The following is a 5,812-nucleotide window of genomic DNA, read 5'->3' as shown; positions in this document are numbered from 1 at the left end:
GACGCCTAAGAGGGGGGTGAATTAGGCAACTTAAAACTCTAACTCTAAACTATGGCATCTTTTTCTATCCTTAGCAAAACTTATGCAAAAGATAAACTATCTAAATGTGCAACTACGGTTTTGCTAGTATGTTGCTATCTCTACCGCAAAAGGAGTTATGCAACCTAGGTTCTAAACCTATCAACTAGCCTATCACTAAGCTAGGAAAGTAAAGCACACACCAAGATTACAATATAAATGCGGAAGCTAAAGAGTAAGGTAGAGATATGCAAACACCCGTCGACGACTCTGGTCTTTTTACCGAGGTATCGAGAAGCGTGCAAGCTTCCCCTAGTCTTCGTTGGAGCCCCTCGCAAGGGCCAAGCTCCCGGTCGAGTAACTTTGTGGATAGCCTCGGGCCTTCTCCACATGCAAGTGGGTCTCTGATGTGTCTTTTGGCAAGCCTCTCCCAGATGCTCCCCGCCGTCTTCACTATCAAGCTTTTAGCCAAACCGCCACGGGTCTTGTTCCCTTCGGTACACGGTGGCGGCCACACCACAAACGCGGTTGGTGTGATCTTGCAAGACTACAAGCCCCTTCGATGTACAACAATGGTTGCGCAAGCACTGAGTGATAAGAGATGTGCAAACCTCACTAAACACTAGGCCTAAACCTAGAGCAAGCGCATAAGCGGCGGTCTAATCAACCTAAGCACTTTGAAAAGCACCTACACTAATCACCTAATGAATCACTAAGCACTATGCAAGTGGAGATCACTAAAATGGTGTATCAACACCCTTGATATGTTTCCTTAGCTCTCCACTACTCAAATGGCCGGTTGGGGGTCTATTTATAAGTCCCATGGAGAAAGTAGCCGTTGGGGACAAAACCCAGCTTTCTGCCATTGACCGGACGCGCAGGTCGTCCTGATCGGACATGTCCGGTCGTCCTGACCGTTGGAGCATGCACATTGATTAGACTCTAGGCCAAGTCCGGTCATCATCGATCGGACGTGTCCAGCCGCGCTAGTGCCGCTCTGGAACCTTTCTAGACTTGATCGGATGCCACTGCCTGGCGCGTCCGGTTGTCCATAGCCGTTGCGTCCGGTCACACTGAATTATTGCCACGATGATGAATAGTGAAGTCCGTGTGTCCGGTCAATATCTCGCTCAGCGTCCGGTCGTTGCTACTGACGCCTGCTGTTGCCGAGCAACTTATTGGACACGTCCGGTCACTCATAGGGCCGTGTCCGGTCACCTCTGCCGAGCTCATTTCTTCGTGATCTTGCGTCCGGCTTGGGTCCCATCTTCATGCTTGGACTTTGCTCGATATCTTGAGTCTTCTCTTGTGCTTCTAGGGTCTTGCTTATGGTGTTGATCGTGGGATCATTATGTCGCCTTCGTCCAAGTCATGTCTTGCACCCTATTGAACTACAAAACAATTACTTGTAAATTCATTAGTCCAATTTGGTTGTGTTGGTCATCGAACACCAAAATCCAAAGTAAATGGGCCTAGGGTCTATTTTCCTTACAATCTCTCCTTTTTGGTGATTGATGACAACACGACCAAAACAAGCAAATAATAAAAATTTTGGAATTTAAAAACTATTTACTTGCTAGGATGCAATGCAAAGGGCAAGGTTATATGATGCTAAAAGATACCACATGTAAACACATGTTAGCTAAAGATACCACAAGTAAGCTAATGCATATCACATGTAAACATCTTTGGAAACTTATCTTGCCCTTACAAATATCCCCATGTGGCATTATGGATTTAAGTCTCCCCCTAACTTCATAATCTACTATCCTCCCTTTCTCGGACCATTACCACTTGTAAATTATTACCAATACCACTTATAAATCATTATGATCGAGCTTGCTTTTGGTCCTACAAATTCTCCCCCTTTGGAATCAAACACCAAAAAGGAAGACATTAATAGCACAAGGGAGGGTAAAACTTTGTGATCCTTTATATGTGGAGTGGAATAGGTCATAAAATTTGACTCTCACATTACATAGACTAAGCTCCCCCTAAATATATGCATACATATGATGGAGAATGAAGCTTATGCATAATTGACAAATTAATGCTCAAAGAAGTTTAATCTATATAATGCATGGAGAAAGCATATAAATACAAAAGTGAAATCAACATGATGATATCATTTTAGAAATACCACATGTGAAAACCAATTTGATTTATACCACTTGCAATAGGTGATGGATATTTGAAGTATGATGCTTAACTCTGGGGACTTTATTTTCCTTGCAATGAGACTACTACACACATGATAAGCTTGAAAAGATGTTAGTCTCAAAGCATCCAACTTGTAGAGTAACCTCCCCTAAATTTGTGCACACAAGTATGGAATACTTGTAGGAGACATGCACATTGATTTTAGAATAAAAAATACCACTTGAAAGATGACATCACATGAATGTGAGAATCATTTTCAAAGGTGATATTGGGGACTTTGGCACATATTAGATGAACAATTGTAAAACAAGCTATTGTGTCGTGCTCCTAAATAATTTAAACCATGTAGGTTTGCTCCAAGGGTTAAGAGTGAAACCGAGCAAGCCTACCATAAGATATACCTAGTGTATGCAAGATAAAAGATTAAACATGCAAATGCAAACCTAGGCATAAAAAGGAACTAGATGCTAATTGAGATTGCAAGAAATTAAATCTAGTTACCTAACATGGGAAGGGGAATTTGGGTCCATAGTATTCACTAACCCACTTGGCAATTACCTTGTCCATAATGATGCACCCCATGAAATGCACCCATACTTTGCCAAGTCTCCAAATTCTCCGAAGCCCATCGGACTTCTCACTTCCCTTTCGGGATCCAAACCTTCTTGATGCTCTTTGAAAGGATCAAGATGCCCAAGAGGGGGGGGGATAAATTGGGCTAATTCTAAAATTCTTTGCAATAATTAAACCATACACTTAGCCCACTTCACCCCTTATGCCTAGAATGTGATTCTATTGATCTACCGCACAAAAGTTTAACACCCTAAGTTCCAATCCTACTCTAGCATGGTAATTCTAAGAATGTAAAGACAAGAATTAAAATGCTCAAATGTAAATGCTTAAAGTAAAGAGAGGAGAAGGAATATGGTGATATTTTGCCGAGGTATCGGAGAGTCGCCACTCCCCACTAGTCCTCGTTGGAGCACCCGCGCAAGGGTGTGGCTTCCCCTTGATCTGCGCAAGGATCAAGTGCTCTCTACGGGCTGATTCTTCGACACTTCATTGCGGTGAATCATCCACAACCGCTCACAACTTGAGTTGGGTCATCCAGAAGCTCCACCAGATGATCACCAAACTCACGATCACCACCAAGCCATCTAGGTGGTGGCAATCACCAAGAGTAACAAGCACGAACTCTCACTTGACCACAACAAGCCTAATGAGAAAGGTGGATGCACACTTGCTACTCTCCTTGCACTAATGAGGCTTTAATCTTGGATTCTCAAATCTCAATCACCTCACTAGGCTCTTGCTCTCCAAAGAGACCTCCCTTAGATGAATAGAGGAAGTATTTATACCCCCTCATTTAAAACAAATCGTTAGGAGGTTGAGTCAGCACTCTACGGGGTGACCGGACGCTCCAGTCGGTTATCCCCGCCACAGAGTTGTTAAGTTGTGATCGGACTCTGACCTGCATCCGGTCAGCACTAACCGGACGCGTCCGATCATGAAAACTGCTCTCTGAAACCTTACTGATGTTGACCGGACACTAGCACCCAGAGTTCAGTCACTTTGTTGTTCAACGTCCGGTCAGTAACCGGAACCCGACCAGCATCCGGTCAGCACTGACCAAACGCGTCTGATCAGGATTCTCCCTCTATAGAACCTCTCTGGAGTTGACCGGACTCTGGCACCCAGCGTCTGATCACATTTCTCTCAGTGTCCGGTTGCAACTAGATGACTTCTCCTTGATCAAATGAACTAACCAGACTCTACTGCCAGCGTCCGGTCACAACCGGATCAGCGTCCGATCAACATTTGACCCTTCATTCACTTCCAACTCGAAATCATATGTGAATGAAGTTTGCTCCAATTGATCTTAGGGCTACTTCAGAGCTACCTAGTGCTAGATTTGATAAGTGTGCACCACACCTAACCCACTAGACTCACCTAGGTCAAGCTACTAGTCCATACCCCCTTAATAGTACGGCTAAAGGAAAAACAAAGTCCTAAACTACACTAAGTGTCTCTTCAATACCAAACGACACTTAAAACTAGTCCATCCTTAACCTTGTCGTCTATCCTTTGAAAACCGAAATGATTTCTATCGTAGGGGCATGACAACCATGATTGCCTAATCAATTGCCATTACCATGACCTAACTTAGTTGCCTCTACAAAACACACGTTAGTCATAGTAATCTCGTATTGTCATTAATCACCGAAACCCAACTAGAGGCCTAGATGCTTTCACTCTTCATGTTGGAAATGATCTCCTTTGGCACCCAAATGTGTTTGGCCCCATTGTTAGCTTGCTTGTTCACCTTGATGGCCACCACCTTATCATTTTTCTTCTTCTTCAAAAGATAAGGTGTGGAGGCCTTTTTGTCCACCTTGTTGGTGTAGGTGTTGGAGAGCTTGCTTGTTTCCTTTTTATTTTTCTCTTTCTTCTTAGCTCCTCCCCCATTTTTCACCTTGCACTCATAGGACTTGTGACCTTCCTTGTGGCACACGTAGCAAACCACGGTTTGTCCTTCATCAAGATTCTTCACTCCCTTGACGATGTTATCTTGATGAAATTGGGCTTGCTCCATTTTGCCTTTTACTTGAGTCAAGTCCTTGGTAAGGCGAGCCACTTCTTGCTTGAGTTGCTCATTCTCCATTGTAACCTCTTGTGTGCATGTATCTACAATAATTTTCTCAACACAAACTTGGTTGCACAAGGGTGAGTCTAAATATAAATCATTGCAAGAAGTAGAAGCATCCTTTTTAGGCATGTCAAAGATAGAACTTTTCTTTTTAGGTGCCTTGGTGAGGGTTGTATTGACGGCTTCAAGATTAGCAACTTTATTAGTTAGCTCATCACAACGTTTGCACATGGTTTCTATTTTAGCGAGCAAACTTTTATAATCATCTTATGAGCTAGCTAACTTTTCCTTTAATTTTTCATTTTTTTACAAGTTGCTCATCATTGATTGTGCAATTATTTGTGTTTGCACTAGTCTCAAGTTGCTCAAGTTTAGTAGATAGCTCCATATTAAGATTGACAAAAGTTTCATATTTTTCAAGCAAAGTAGCATAAGCTTGTTGTGAGCTATCTAGTTTTTCTTTTAATTTTTCAAGCTTCTTTTGTTGACTAGTGCAAACTTTAGCAAAGTTAAGATTTTCTTGCATAATTTCATCATAAGAAGGTACATCATCATCACTATCACTATCATTGTCACTATCACTAGGAATAGGCTTTTTGTTACCTCGTGTCATAAGGCACACACGTGAAGTGCTTGATGATGAGTGCTTGTGCCCGCGCCTCTTGTGGTGGTCTTCTTCTTCACTTGAAGAATGATCCCATGACCTTATTGATGTGAGGGCTTTGTCCTTGCACGCCTTCTTCTTTGTCTTGGGTGTGGGCTTGTTTGGACAAACTTCCACAAAATGCCCCAACTCACCGCATTCTTTGCTCATTTCTTTGATTGGTGTAGATAAAATCTTGAATTTGGATAGGCACACCCTTAACATTGAGCCTTTGGATCATCTTCTCCACCTTGTTGATAAGTTTAATTGATTCTTCATCAAGGTCGGAGGTGGAGGAGGAAGATTGATCATCATCACTTGATTCTTCATCATCATCATCCTCA

Source organism: Miscanthus floridulus, chromosome 1, assembly GCF_019320115.1.
Source record: "Miscanthus floridulus cultivar M001 chromosome 1, ASM1932011v1, whole genome shotgun sequence".
In the NCBI taxonomy this organism is placed as follows: domain Eukaryota; kingdom Viridiplantae; phylum Streptophyta; class Magnoliopsida; order Poales; family Poaceae; genus Miscanthus; species Miscanthus floridulus.
This window is presented reverse-complemented; position numbering follows the sequence as displayed.